Source organism: Schistocerca piceifrons, chromosome 10 (assembly GCF_021461385.2).
Source record: "Schistocerca piceifrons isolate TAMUIC-IGC-003096 chromosome 10, iqSchPice1.1, whole genome shotgun sequence".
Classification (NCBI taxonomy): Eukaryota; Metazoa; Arthropoda; class Insecta; order Orthoptera; family Acrididae; genus Schistocerca; species Schistocerca piceifrons.
In genome coordinates this window covers 91,945,328-91,961,751 of record NC_060147.1, presented here as the reverse complement: position 1 = coordinate 91,961,751, position 16,424 = coordinate 91,945,328, and the positions used below count along the sequence as shown (strand labels likewise).

Sequence of the window (16,424 nt, the reverse complement as noted above, 5' to 3'; positions counted from 1 at the left end):
AACAAACCGAAACAACCTCGGGCTCGCACAAGCCGGTCTGACGACACGATCGAGAAAGTGGAGATAATTGTTTTGGGGGATCGCCGAATGACTGTTGAACAGATCGCCTCCAGAGTTGGCATTTCTGTGGGTTCTGTGCACACAATCCTGCACGACGACCTGAAAATGCGAAAAGTGTCGTCCAGGTGGGTGCCACGAATGCTGACGGACGACCACATGGCTGCCAGTGTGGCATGTTGCCGAGCAATGTTGACGCGCAACGACAGCACGAATGGGACTTTCTTTTCTTCGGTTGTGACAATGGATGAGACGTGGATGTCATTTTTCAATCCAGAAACAAAGCGCCAGTCAGCTCAATGGAAGTGCACAGATTCACCGCCACCAAAAATTTTCGGGTAACCGCCAGTGCTGAAAAAATGATGTGTCCATGTTCTGGGCGGAATCCCTACCCATTGCGTTCCAAAGGTCACTACGGTAACAGGTGCATCCTACGAAAACGTTTTGAAGAACAAATTCCTTCCTGCACTGCAACAAAAACGTCCGGGAAGGCTGCGCGTGTGCTGTTTCACCAAGACAACGTACCCGCACATCGAGCTAACGTTACGCAACAGTTTCTTCGTGATAACAACTTTGAAGTGATTCCTCATGCTCCCTACTCACCAGACCTGGCTCCTAGTAACCTTTGGCTTTTTCCAACAATGAAAGACACTCTCCGTGGCCGCACATTCACCAGCCGTGCTGCTAGTGCCTCAGCGATTTTCCAGTGGTCAAAACAGACTCCTAAAGAAGCCTTCGCCGCTGCCATGGAATCATGGCGTCAGCGTTGTGAAAAATGTGTACGTCTGCAGGGCGATTACGTCCTGAAGTAACGCCAGTTTCATTGATTTCGGGTGAGTAGTTAATTAAATCGGAGGCCTTAGAACTTGAATGCACCTCGTAAATGGAGCTAGAGGCATGGGACACTCCATTTCGGAAACCGTCAGGGAATTCAATATTCCAAGATCCACGGCGTCAAGAGAGTGCCGAGAATACCACATTTCAAGCATTACCTGTCACCACGGACAACGCAATGACCAATGGCCGTCACTTAACGACCGAGGGCAGCGGCGTTTGCGTAGAGTCGTCAGTGCTAAGAGACAAGCAACATTGGGTGACGTGACTGCAGAAACCGCAGTGGAACTTACGACTAACGCATCTGTTAGGACAGTGGGGCGAAATCTGGCGTTAATGTGCTATGGCAGACCGACAGGAGTGCTTTTGCTAACATCACGACATCGCATGGGCTCGTGACCAAATCAGTTGGACCGTAGACGAATGGAAAACCGTAGCCTAGTCACACAAGCCCCGATTCCATTTGGTAAAAGCTGATGGTAGCATTAGAGTGTGGTGGTGGTAGAAGCTGATGGCAGGGTTCGAGTGTGGCGCTGACTAGAGATGTGCAAACTCGTTCATCCTTGGGAACTAGTTTACTGTTGATCGTTCTTTTTTGGGAACCGTTCATGTTTACTCGTTCACCGTTCATTTGTGCCTGGTATATGGTTCTTATGATAAACTGAAAACTACTAGTAGTGTTTGTGACTGAAGGATGTAGGGCACAAAGAGGGGGCACTTGCCTCCCCCCTGAAGTACAGAGTTTTTATTCATTACAGAATTCTTACACACTTTTAGAAGTAATTTCTGTGATTCTGCATAACATGTCGTTTAGCCAACCGTAGCCTTGTGTGTCTGATCGCAGGGGAATAATATAGGGTGGCGCACAGAAAAGCGGCCCCGAGTACAGACTGCTCGCCAATTACGGACGATGTGTTGCCCGTTACGAGCAGATACAACAAACAGACAAACATGTAATAATTAGGCAGTGAAGAAATAACAAGCTAATGCAAGCAACAATTGCGAAGACAATCGATGACGATGTGTAGAGAGCTGGAGAAGAGAACATGAAAATCTCACGCGACGCGCATGGGCTATAGCTCATGTAGTTTTGTAAACCTGTTGGTCGCTGTTTCCCAACTTAATAGACGACAAGTGTCTTGTATAAAATTCTTCGTTTCGACTTCCACTACATAGCTATGCTACGTTGTAAACAATAATCATTTACATCCTATATATACTTCACGTTGTCTCTGGGTTCGTAGGCGAAGTAGAGACTTTATGGAAGCATAAAATAAAATGTGGTTTTCTCATACTTGCGTCACACGCTTAGTAAAAATTAGGTTTTTATGTTGCATTATTAACGTTACTGCAATAATAATAATAATAATAATAATAACAATAATAATAATAATTGAGTTCGCAGAAATAAAGTTTTTGGTTTGAAAGCTCCTTCTGAACAAATGTTTTTGAGATAATAAGTAAATATGATTTTATGGCAACTTATGTCTTTTCAAATGGAGAGGCACGGCATTTTCTACTGAGCCAAAATGACCCACAACTTCTCTTTTTTTTTTTCAGAGAAACCAAAATAGCAGGTAATGCAAATTGGAAACAACCAGACTTAAAAATAATTAGAGCCTTCCTAAATGTAATGTTTTTTATATGAAAGATACACGAAAATCGTTTTATATGAATTTTCTTACACTAAAAATTAAGCAAATTGTTGAAAGTTAGCTGCTAAATCAAGTCGATGAAACCAAAAAATATATGGATAACAAAACAAACTTGCCTTGTTATAAGTATGTCTTCTGCTGTTCATCGATATAATGAAGTGAGTTGATATGCCCTTTTGTTACCTGAAAAGACGTACCTATTACACAGAATGTAATTTTTATGTTATTTACGTAACTATAAAATTCTTTTTGATTACCGGTCGTGGAAACTGAATGGCCAGAACCAAGTGCAAGAACAGTTTGGAACACATATAAAATAGGCGAGCGCAGTGAACGAAACGAGCAACTGGATGCTGAAGTAACTAGGAGCAGTCGGCAGTGGAACTGAGACAGGTCGTCATGCGAAGAACGACGAGTGCGGCCGATAGAGGCCGAGGCTGAGACGAGCACGCGACCGAGGCTTGAACGAAAACTGCCGAAGTGACCGCCGCGACCGAAGTGATGAACAGATCGTTCCTTGGAATTCGTTCCTCGGTCCTTTCGTTCATCTTGGTGAACCGTTCCTTTGCACTCGTTCGTTCGTGAACTACCCATCTCTAGCGCTGACCGCACGAAGCCATGGACTCAAGTTGTCAAAAAGGCACTGTGGAAGCTGGTGGTGGCTCCATAATGGTGTGGCCTGTGCTTACATGGAATGTGCTTGCTCCTCTGGTCCAACTGAACCTGACATTGACTGGAAATATATTCGACTACCTCGGAGGAAGGCAATGGCAAAGCACCTCCACTACCACCTTGCCTAGTACAGCGGTGCGGGTCTCCCGCACCATCCCCTACGCTCTTCGGAGTATGGGACCTCATCAACATCAGTTGCAGACCATTGGAGCCATTCATGAACTTCATGTTCCCAAATAACGATGGAGATTTTATGGATGACAATGTACGATAACACCGTGCCACAGCTGTTCGCGGTTGGTCTGAAACTATTCTGGACAATACGAACGAATGATTTGGCCACTCAGATTGAGAGGTAACATCATGCACGACATCCTGCAACACTTTCGCAATTATGGGCAGCTATAGAGGGATTATGGTTCAGCATTTCCAACGATTTGCGGAATACACGTCTCGGTCACATCTTGTTCGCATTGGCGGCACTTTGAACAGTGGACGTTACATTTCATATTTGTTACGACCCATGGCTCTACCGTTCATTCGATCCCTGCGAAAACCTACATTTCAGCAGGATAATGCACGACCGCATGTTGCAGGTCCTGTACGGGCCTTTCTGGATACAGAAAATGTTCGACTGCTGCCCTGGCCAGCACATTCTCCAGATCCCTCACCAATTGAAATTGTCTGGTCAATGGTGCCCGAGCAACTGGCTCGTCACAATACGCCAGTCACTACTTTTGATGAACTGTGGTATCGTGTTGAAGCTGCATGGGCAGCTGTAACTGTACGCGCCATCCAAACTCTGACTCAATGCCCAGGCATATCAAGGCTGTTATTACGGCCAGAGGTGGTTGTTCTGGGTACTGATTTCTCAGGATCTGTGCACCCAAATTGGGTGAAAATGTAATCACATATAAGTTATAGTATAATATATCTGTCCAATGAGTACCCGTTTATCTTCTGCATGTCTTCTTGATGTAGCAATTTTAATGGCCAGTAGTGTAGTGCCGTAAATGTATTCGAAGTGAAGAGATATCTCTCACCACCTACAGGTTACAAACCACACACTTTGAGACAGTGAATCAGCGTGAGAATAGTAGTTAAAAACCTCTTACACCACTGCACAGTGGTTTACTGTCGGACACTTGGAAGCTGCAGTGGGGCAGTGCGAGTGATACACAGGGCCAGTTGGTGAACTTCCCTTGTTACTCAGTACGCATAACCAACATAGAAGAAATAAGAGGGCCGTTTCTTTCTGAAAGCAGGTTTTTTTTTTCAGGATCCCAATACAACACAATATTCCCCACTATTTTGGCTACAAAATCCTATTTTTAAACGCAACCACCGTTCGACGATAGGATCTTAGGCCGACCTACTGGCAGGTCCTGTATACGCGCATGGTACCACTTGACTGGTCGATGTCAGAGTCAACGTTTTGCTGCATCAGTAGCCTCCCCGTCAACCACGTCAAATGGTTCAAATGGCTCTGAGCACTACGGGACTTAACTTCTAAGGTCATCAGTCCCTTAGAACTTAGAACTACTTAAACCTAAGTAACCTAAGGACATCACACACATCCATGCCCGAGGCAGGATTCGAACCTGCGACCGTAGCGGTCGAGCGGTTCCAAACTGTAGCGCCTTTAACCGCTTGGCCACCCCGGCCGGCTCAACCACGTTCTTCTTCCCTCAGAGCGCATTCTCTACTGAGCCAAACCGATGGAAGTCGGAAGGTGCAAATTTCCGGCTATACAGTGGATAAGAAACAACAGTCCAATGAAGTTTTGTGATGATCGACATATTTTTTGTTGTAGATTTAAGAGAACAGACAAGGTATTTCAGTTTATATATTGCTGTCAGCCTTCCATCGTTGATACCCCTGCTGTTCACAGATCCTATGGAGCGCGCGCTGGGGCTTCTATACTACCAGATGTTCCGGTGATTTCCATTTAAAAAGTTCCGCTTGTCTCCAATGCACCTTTTTAGTGTGATGCTTCAGATCCAATTAATTTCAGCTACTCGTAGGAGCAAGAGGCAGACTGAAACGTCCCCTTAGAAAAATTAGTGAATGACTGTGCTCTAAAACCTCTTACTTTGATTTTCAAACAGCTGAGCAAAACTGAACGTACTCACACATTACTCTCTTTACTTATTCTGATCAACACTAAAATGACACACAATATTTTTAGCGCAACGCAATCTGACTTTTAATAATCCCTACAAAAGAATGGCCCTGATTAACAATAACCTATACCTTTCATGAATCACTTACCTCACAAAAATCTTCGTTATTCGAACTACTGCAATACAGCGAGCGCCAATACTGCCAGCTAAATAAAAGATTCTAGCTACTGAAGGCACTAACTACTGATAGGCATACTTAAAAAATGAAAGATTTTGATAGAGAACAAACAATGTATTTACCTTAATGGTGTTCAAAAGTCATAATATATACCAGTTCATGACATCCAGTCTTACAAATTTACTGTCTCTGATGGACACACGTCCAGATCATCCGCTCTCAAAACTCCGCCATTTCTCTCCCCACATCCACCACTGCTGGCGGCTCATCTCCAACTGCGCAACGCTACGCGCTGTTAACATCCAGCTGCCCAACACTACAATAGCAAACAACAATGCAAACCAGCCACAGACTGCACACAGCACAGCCAGTGATTTTCATATAGAGCGCTACGTGGCGTTATCAACATAAAAACCTAAACAGCCTACTTACAAGACGAGTGTTAATATCTTTGTTTAGACGAATAAATAACGGGGTTTGACGTCACGTCGCGTGTTCCGAGAAAGGTACGAAAAGGAAAATGTTAGTCCTCTGCTTTTTCCAGAGTCGTCATACGAAATATTCTAGCAGAAAATGGAAAGAGAGGAAATAGCAGACGTAAGTGTTTTGTTTGTTATCGCTCGCGAATGAAACAGAATTTCTTTCCGGCACTGTTTCTGTAGGTAAATGAGCGTCAGGGCTTAGCGAGGCTCTGCTGTGCAGAAGTCGCCTTTGATACGGCACGGTGTGGCCTTATCTGCCCCGTTGTCCGGGAGACGTACGGCAGCTGTCTCAGACGATAATGGCGTGGTTGGGGGAGTGGGTGGCAGTGGGGACTTTCGCCCTTTGTAAATGTCCCGCGGAAGAGCACGGCTTAGCCCGGCCGGGGTATCTGGTTCAAGTTTCTGCAATTAGGAGGCGCATCCGGCGGGCTTTTGTAGCCAGCTGGGGCTGTGGACTGCGTGGGACGATAGAAAAACCCCACAGTGGCGGCGGGGTGACCTCGCGGTCCTCCGAATATTTGTAGACAGCCGAGGGCGAAACGGCCCGAGAGACGGACAGAAAAAAAAAAATTTAATTAACTCCAAACCGGGCCGGTTAATTTCGCTTTCTCTGCGAGGTGCCTCTTTAATTTCCGACCACCGGAATGGCAGTCGCTGGAATGGGTTTGTTTTAAATTTCGAGCTCATTCCAGAAGGCGTGCCTGGAAAAGTGATCGCTATCACTGTTGCTCCATCAAACACCGTTTCTTTCGCTTGATACTTTCTGGCTGTTTTTGGTACAAAGATGATACTGGAAACGAAAGTCTACTGTCCGCTGACACAGAGCGAGGTACCGCATCGGCTAGCACACTGGAATTGTATTCGGGAGGACGACGGTTCAAATCCTCGTCCGGCCATCCATATTTAGGATTTCCCTGAATTGTGCCAACAAATGCCGGGCTGGTTATTTCAGAAGGGCAAAGCCCATTTCCTATCCCATCCTCGAAACATTCCAGCTTTCTGCGCCGTCTCTAATGACATCGTTGTACGTGGGACATTAAACCCTAATCCTCTTCCTACCTTTTCTTTCCATTCGAATGGCTGTGAATGACCTTTAAAATTGGTGACTTGGTTTGAATGTTAAAAAAAAATGTATAGCTGTTTACGCCACAAAACGCAAAAGTGTGGTACACGCAGAGGGGAGAAAATTCATGGGATTCCGATATGCCCATGCGAGGGTGAGTCAAATGAAAACCTTAAAAATTTTTTAAAATATTATTTATTGTGCAGAAGTGGTACAAAGCTGTATCATTTTTCAACATAATCTCCCTCACGCTCAATGCAAGTCCTCCAGCACTTACGAAGTGCATAAATTCCTTTAGAAAAAAATTTTTTTGGTAGTCCTCGCAACCACTCATGCACCGCGTGGCGTACCTCTCCATCAGAACGGAATTTCTTTCCTCGCATTGCGTCTTTGAGTGGTCCAAACATACGGAAATCACTTGAGGCAAGGTCTGGTGAGTATGGTGGACGAGGAAGACACTCAAAATTCAGGTCTGTGATTGTTGGAACTGTTGTACGGGCAGTGTGGGGCCTTGCATTGTCATGTTGCAGAAGGACACCTGCTGACAACACACCACATCGTTTTGATTTGATTGCAGGCCGCAAATGATTATTTTTAGGAGATCAGTGTATGATGTACTGGTGACAGTGGTCCCTCTAGGCATGTAATGCTCCAAAATAACGCCTTTTTCGTCTCAAAAGAGTGTCAGCATAACATTCCCTGCTGATGGTTCTGTTCGAAACTTCTTTGGTTTTGATGATGAGCAATGGCGCCATTCCTTGCTAGCTCTCTTCATTTCCGGTTGGTGGAAGTGAACCCAGTTTTCGTCCCCAGTAGTGCTTCTTGCAAGGAAGCCATCACCTTCTCGTTCAAAGCGCCGAAGGAGTTCTTCACAAGCATCAACACGTCGTTCTCTGATTTCAGGAGTCAGCTGCTGTGGCACCCATCTTGCAGCCACTGTGTGAAACTGGAGCACATCATGCACAATGTGGTGTGCTGGCCCATGACTAATCTGTAAACATGCTGCAGTGTCATTCAGTGGTTTTCCTTCACTATGGCTTCAACTGCTGCAATGTTCTGTGGAGTCACAACTCGTTGTGCCTGACTTGGACGAGGAGCATCTTCCATTGAAGTCACACCATTTGCGAACTGCATTCGTAGACTTTCTGCTGTGAGAAATATGCACCACCGTACTGAACCTTCATTCGTCGTTGAATTTCAATAGGTTTCACACCTTCACTACTCAAAAACCGAATAACAGACCGCTGTTCTTCTCTGTTGCAAGTCGCAAGTGGGGCGGCCATCTTTATACTGATACTGCGACGTTATGTGTGCATCTGTACTATGCTGCTCCCTACAGGCCATTCTGCACGATTTTTGTAGCACGCTTACCAACTTACAGGATAATGGCGCGAAATTTCGATTTGTTATTACAAATTTAACGTTTTCATTTGACTCACCCTCGTATATAGGCAGCGGTTATATCACGCACACAAGAATAAAAGGGCAGTGCATTGGCGGATCTGTCGTTTGTCTTAGGTGATCCACGTTAAAGGATGTCCAACATGATTGTGACCACACAACGGGGATTGGCAGAGTTTGAAAGCGGAACGGTAGTTGGAGCTAGACGCATTGGACATTCCATTTTGGAAATCATTACGGACTTCAGTATACCAAGATACACCTTGTCAATAGTATGCCTACAATACTAAATTTCAGGTACTACCTCGCAACACGGACAACGCTGTGGTCGACGGGGGTTCACACAACGATCGAGAGCAGTGACGTCCTTATGGAGTTGTCAGTGCTAACAGACAATACTGCGAGAAATAACCGCTGAAATCAATGTTGCACGTATGGGGAACGTATCCGTTACGGCAGTGCGGCAAAATTTGGCGTCAATGTTCTATGCCAGCAGACGACCGACGCGAGTGCCTTTGTTAACAGCACGACATTGCCTCTCCTGGCCTCGTGACCATATCAGTTGGACCCTAGACGACTGGAAAACCGTGGCATGGTAAGATTAGCCCAGATTTCAATTGGTAAGAGCTGAATGGCTCTGAGCACTATGCGACTTAACTTCTAAGGTCATCAGTCGCCTAGAACTTAGAACTAATTAAACCTAACTAACCTAAGGACATCACACACATCCATGCCCGAGGCAGGATTCGAACCTGTGACCGTAGCGGTCGCCCGGCTCCAGACTGTAGCGCCTAGAACCGCACGGCCACACCGGCCGGCGGGTAAGAGCTGATGGTAGGGTTGGAGTGTGGTGCAGATCCCACGAAATATGGACGCAAATTGTCAACAAGGCACTGTGCAAGCTGCTGGTGGCTCCATTGAACCATCAATTAGGGCGGTTCACAAACAATAACTGAAGTACACATGTTATTCCAAAACGTTATCGTGGAAGTAGGGGCAGGAGATGCTGGTGAAATAACACACACTGCTAAAGATACCTTTTTTATTTTAAAAGACATTCTCAATAATAAATTTTTAAGTCTGGCCTTTACAAAAAAAAAAAAAAAAAAAATGAGAACCAATTTCCAATAGCTGACAAATTTTCTGTATAACAAGGAGATTGCAAAGTATGACGTTAACAACTTCCCTAGAAAATTTGTCAGCCATTGGAAATTATTATTATTATTATATATACCACCACTGGTGAAGAAACTCATAATATAAGTTATTTAATTGGCAAGAGACAACTATTTTAACTTTAGTACAAACTAGCTAGTTAAAGGTTTTCTTGAAGGAATATATATGACAAGTTTAAAATCTTATTATATTATTAGCGTCACACCTAGCAACATCCTTTACATAGAGAAAATTTGCCAGATATTTAAAAGAGTTTTTTTTTAAATTGTTGTCTTTCATATATATATATGAAAGACAACAATTTTAAAAAAACTCTTTTAAATATCTGGCAAATTTTTCTCTATGTAAAGGATGTTGCAAGGTGTGACGTTAATAAAATAATAAGATTTTAAACTTGTCATATATATTCCTTCAAGAAAATAATCTTATTATATTATTAGCGTCACACCTAGCAACATCCTTTACATAGAGAAAATTTGCCAGATATTTAAAAGAGTTTTTTTTTTAATTGTTGTCTTTCATATATATATATATGGCAAATTTTTCTCTATGTAAAGGATGTTGCAAGGTGTGACGTTAATAAAATAATAAGATTTTAAACTTGTCATATATATATATATATTATATTCCTTCAAAAAAACCTTTAACTAGCTAGTTTGTACTAAAGTTAAAATAGTTGTCTCTTGCCGATTAAATAACTTATATTATGCCTGTCAGTTGCTACAAGATAAATGTGAATAAGTCAGCAGACAAACCTTCACATTAAAGGCAGTTAAAAAAAAAAATTTCCTTAGCTCGGTGAGGGAGTGACACGTCTAAAGGGGCCCACATCACAATAGTCGGAATAGTTATTGGTGGTGTACAGGGCCACAGCAGATCAGCCCCAAAACTTCCATTACAAGCCACCATCTCCCAGAGTTACTCAAAACCAGAAGATGTAGGGCGGTGCCTGCACAGACTCCGAACCACAGAGAGACGCGACACCGACCCTAAATCACCCAATCGAGGTGTGAATGAAAACGGCCCGACCAAGAAGCAATTACCACATTCCCGCGGACAGGCAAACGAAAACTGTGGTTGGACGACCCCAACAAACCACTGGTGAAGAAACTCATACACTTCATTAGAACTTGAAAAACCCCTTTTTATATGTATATATATCTATAACTAACTCTGTTACATAAAAACAGTACTCAACTTCTCACACCCCACCACAGCGCCGCGAACACGTTGCACTTCCAAATGCTCAGAGCCAACCGCTCCCAATGGTTTCAACGGCCGGTAAGAAGACATACGGCCCCACGCGCTGATCTACTGCACCACGCCTTCTTAGGCCACGTACATGCGGGTAAGGCAGACTCAGCCCCTGACAGCCAAGAGGTAGGGCAAAGTACGTGACGAGCAGTTGACGAACCCCAACAACAGGGCCGCGCCGGCCGGAGTGGCCGAGCGGTTCTAGGCGCTCCAGTCTGCATCGGGCATGGATGTGTGTGATGTCCTTAGGTTAGTTAGGTTTAAGTAGTTCTAAGTTCTAGGGGACTGATGACCACAGCAGTTAAGTCCCGTAGTGCTCAGAGACATATGAACCATTTTTTTTTTTTTTTAACAGGGCCCCGCTCCCGCCACCACCTCTCTCGGTCACCGCCGAGTACGTACCCCTCGATCGTCACGCGACCCTACACTTGCTCTACCTCCCGCCAGAGGGCGGTAGCGATCCAAACAGCGCGCCAAACCGAAACACTAACCGCGAAGCGAAAGCACTCCGCCTGGCGCGCTTTTCGAAGAGACGGACACAACTCCGACTGATCAATAATAGTGTGGGCTGTGTTTACATGGAATGGACTCGATCCTCTGGTCCAACTGAACCGCTCATTGCCCGGAAATGGTTATGTTCGGCTACCTGGAGATCATTTACAGCCATTCGTGCTCCCAAACAACGATGGAATTTTTATGAATGACAATGCGCCATGTTACAGGGCCACAATTGCTCGCGATTGGTTTGAAGAAGATTGTACAAAATTGGAGCCAATGATTCGGCCACTCAGATAGCCGGAAACGAATCCCATTGAACATTATGGGACATAATCAAGAGGTCACTTCTTGCACAAACTCCTGCACCGTGTAATGGTTCTTTATTTACGTGACCATTGCGGGACTCCAACTCCAGTTCTCGATACCAGTAATATCGTACTACTTTTCTGCGAAGTAACAGACATATTTTTGTGGCAATATTCACATTTAGTTTTATTAATGTATAGGTAATCCGATGTATCGATATATTATAGTGTTATGGTTCTTGTGTGTATTCATTTCTGTGAGACTGTCATAATCTTTGGCTTACTTGTAACATTTTTGGCGCGAATGCGCACAAAGCAGTCTTTGTTTCACTTTGCAGAAGTTAAATTATTATTTCGCTTTCTAAAAGAACAGTCAAGTCTTGTGTTTGGTTAAAGTGGAAATTAAATACACTCCTGGAAATTGAAATAAGAACACCGTGAATTCATTGTCCCATTAAGGGGAAACTTTATTGACACATTCCTGGGGTCAGATACATCACATGATCACACTGACAGAACCACAGGCACATAGACACAGGCAACAGAGCATGCACAATGTCGGCACTAGTACAGTGTATATCTACCTTTCGCAGCAATGCAGGCTGCTATTCTCCCATGGAGACGATCGTAGAGATGCTGGATGTAGTCCTGTGGAACGGCTTGCCATGCCATTTCCACCTGGCGCCTCAGTTGGACCAGCATTCGTGCTGGACGTGCAGACCGCGTGAGACGACGCTTCATCCAGTCCCAAACATGCTCAATGGGGGACAGATCCGGAGATCTTGCTGGCCAGGGTAGTTGAATTACACCTTCTAGAGCACGTTGGGTGGCACGGGATACATGCGGACGTGCATTGTCCTGTTGGAACAGCAAGTTCCCTTGCCGGTCTAGGAATGGTAGAACGATGTGTTCGATGACGGTTTGGATGTACCGTGCACTATTCAGTGTCCCCTCGACGATCACCAGTGGTGTACGGCCAGTGTAGGAGATCGCTCCCCACACCATGATGCCGGGTGTTGGCCCTGTGTGCCTCGGTCGTATGCAGTCCTGATTGTGGCACTCACCTGCACGGCGCCAAACACGCATACGACCATCATTGGCACCAAGGCAGAAGCGACTCTCATTGCTGAAGACGACACGTCTCCATCCGTCCCTCCATTCACGCCTGTCGCGACACCACTGGAGGCGGGCTGCACGATGTTGGGGCGTGAGCGGAAGACGGCCTAACGGTGTGCGGGACCGTAGCCCAGCTTCATGGAGACGGTTGCGAATGGTCCTCGCAGATACCCCAGGAGCAACAGTGTCCCTAATTTGCTGGGAAGTGGCGGTGCGGTCCCCTACGGCACTGCGTAGGATCCTACGGTCTTGGCGTGCATCCGTGCGTCGCTGCGGTCCGGTCCCAGGTCGACGGGCACGTGCACCTTCCGCCGACCACTGGCGACAACATCGATGTACTGTGGAGACCTCACGCCCCACGTGTTGAGCAATTCGGCGGTACGTCCACCCGGCCTCCCGCATGCCCACTACACGCCCTCGCTCAAAGTCCGTCAACTGCACATACGGTTCACGTCCACGCTGTCGCGGTATGCTACCAGTGTTAAAGACTGCGATGGAGCTCCGTATGCCACGGCAAACTGGCTGACACTGACGGCGGCGGTGCACAAATGCTGCGCAGCTAGCGCCATTCGACGGCCAACACCGCGGTTCCTGGTGTGTCCGCTGTGCCGTGCGTGTGATCATTGCTTGTGCAGCCCTCTCGCAGTGTCCGGAGCAAGTATGGTGGGTCTGACACACCGGTGTCAATGTGTTCTTTTTTCCATTTCCAGGAGTGTATATGAAAATTGATACAAAACTGTTTTCTTGATGATGTGACAATTAAGAAGTAGTATATGCGAATTTACAGGAAGTTTAATAAAAATGTGGATCGTGAACAAGTCAAAAATTATTTCTGCCATACCATTTTTCTGATCTGGGATTGTTTGATCATTAAAAACTTCCTGAAAAAAGCATTTGTTAGGTCTTCAAATATTGCTAAAATACAGATCTGGACCTTCTAGCAGTCAAAGTGGAATCACCCTAGAATCAACAAGATGAGCCATAACAACTTAGACGAAATCTACATGGGAATCCAATCAAGATAAGTGCCAAAATTAATGACTCTTTTACAGTGACTTCATTATTTCCATTCTGACGATACCATCCACAGTCAATAGCTATGTTGTTGCCCGATAAAGCGACATTTGCTGCGTGAGCAACATTATTAATCTGATTCCTAATCTACTTTGCAAGTGATGGTATTGTTAGAACTGGCAACACTTTCACAATTATTGCTGAGTATAGAGGCAACATGGCTCAATACTGCCACTTATTGAGTCCATGCCACTTAGAGTTGCTGCACTGCGCCGGGCCACGGTATTCGGAAGTATCCCATGACTTTTAGCACTCGAGTGTAAGGTAATTATTCTAGACATAGCTGTAATGGATACGGGCGAAGCAAGACTTTTAAGACAGTATGAGCTTATATGCCGTTTGGTCGAGGACAGATGACCTAAGATGATGAAAAATGGAAATGAGCGTTTGGAGTCATTGGAGGGAGGCCCATTACGGGGCAGGTCCGGCCCCCTTGCTGCAGGTCGTATTACATTCAACACCACATTGGGCGACTTGCGCACCGGATCGGGATGAAATGATGATGAAGACAACACAACACCCGGTCCCTGAGCGGAGAAAATCCCCGACCCAGCCGGGAATCGAACCCGGGCCCGAAGGACGGCAATCCGTCACGCTGACCACTCAGCTATCGGGGCGGACGCCTAAGATGATGATGGAATGGTTTCCAGCTAATAGAACAAGAACAGGACGCCGAAACGACATGGGAAGACTTTATTTTAAAACAAATGCTTTAGATTAAGTCCTATTTTCAGGTGACGCTGGGAGCTGGTCTTATGCACAGTGTTCGTGCACCTTCTATTTTATTTTAAATGTTTGATTCTCGCGAACAGTGCACGTGCAATACTATTAATTACATCGCATCCCCTATGAGCGATATCACAAAGAATACACTTTTATGAGTTTTTGGTCTACGATCAAATTAATTTATTTTCCGACTCGGCCAAACCTTTGATTAGTTGTATGGTTAGAGTCGGCGACGACCCTAATCTTCTCACTTAAATTTCACAATCAATGAACATTTCCCTTTGTATCTGGTTCATTTAAATATTCGGACACAGTTCCGAGCGCCACGTTCTGTTGACTCAAAGGCGCTTCATGTCACCTACACAGAACGCAACAAGTACACGGCTGTCTTACACGATTTATTCACAGGTGCCGCACAACCATTTGCCTATGATTTAGTTCAATAGAAAGAAGTAACCAAGTGAGTTACACGGAGTCGGTGCCGACCCAATACTAACGTAATAACCCGTAGCCGTAGAAAGAGGTTAGTTACAACCTCTTTCAAATCTAGTCAAGATTTTAGGGAATATTTTATGCAGGTTGGTTGTTTGTTTTTGGGGAAGGAAACCAGACAGCGAGGTCATCGGTCTCATCGGATTAGGGAAGGACGGGGAAGGAAGTCGGCCGTGCCCTTTGAAAGGAACCATCCCGGCATTTGCCTGGGGCGATTTAGGGAAGAAAACCTAAATCAGGATGGCCGGACGCGGGATTGAACCGTCGTCCTTCCGAATGCGAGTCCAGTGTCTAACCATTGCGCCACCTCGCTTGGTATATTTTATGCAGCTCTTCAGGCAGTACTTCATTATAAGTAACTGCAAAACCCGCAGGAGATCCGAGGTTAGTATTATCTCCCAGACCATTAATATACAACAGAACAGAAAAGATTGCATGACACGTTTTTTCAGACTCGTAAGAATAAATCCTGATTTCGTCTCCTATTATGAAGAAGTATTAAATGGACCTGAAAATACTTTTTTTACAACGCATTCAAATAGATGAACTGTTGACATATTTTTATTTTTAATACATGATATAATCACTCTTACTATCAGCATTCTTTCACCAGCTAGTGCGCAGATGTTCAATGCCGGTTCGATAAAAATATCTGCAGATAGCATTTTGGACAGCATCCACATTTTCAAATTTTTTGCCACGTAGAAAATGTTGCAGCGACCGGAGCAAATAGAAGTCTGATGGCGTAATATCGAGTGCAATACCTCCCACCACAATTCATCAATTTTTTCCCACGGTCCATCTTCCGCAGTGCTGTCTTCGATTATGCCGTTGCAAAACGACCCCTTTTCTGTTGATAATCGCTGGGCGCTTTTCCATTAAGAACTAACTTACTCGATCGCTCCTAGGAAAGGTCTGCATTCACAGTTTGTCAAGTTTCGGCGCTTCAAAATGAGCGACGCCGCCAACACCCCACCAAACACACAATAGCGGCTTTTTGAGGTGGAACCTGGGTGCGCTGTACCTCGTGGCGATGCTTTCGGAGGGAGCCACTGCCTTTTGGGTTCTGTATTATGGTACGAGACCCATTTTTCATCTTCAGTTATCAAGCGATCAAAAAACGCTTCTATAATGTGTTGCTGAAGAAGAAAGTTGAATGTGATGGATCGGTTAGCTTTGTTTGTCTTTAGCGATCTTCTTCCAATGTTCATGGATGGTGGACCGAAGTTCTAAAGAGCGTTCGACTGTTCCTCGACTGTCTGACAAGGATTTGCATCTGTTTCCGCCCTTACATTTCATTATCTGAAGTTATCGGTCT

At 45.1% G+C, this 16,424-nt stretch overlaps 1 protein-coding gene across 2 annotated transcripts in view; it reads right to left on the bottom strand.

The window, feature by feature from the left end:
- LOC124718993 overlaps window positions 1-16,424 on the bottom strand; it is a 661,726-nt gene that overhangs the window by 239,311 nt on the left and 405,991 nt on the right. The gene's annotated exons all lie outside the window — the stretch shown is intronic.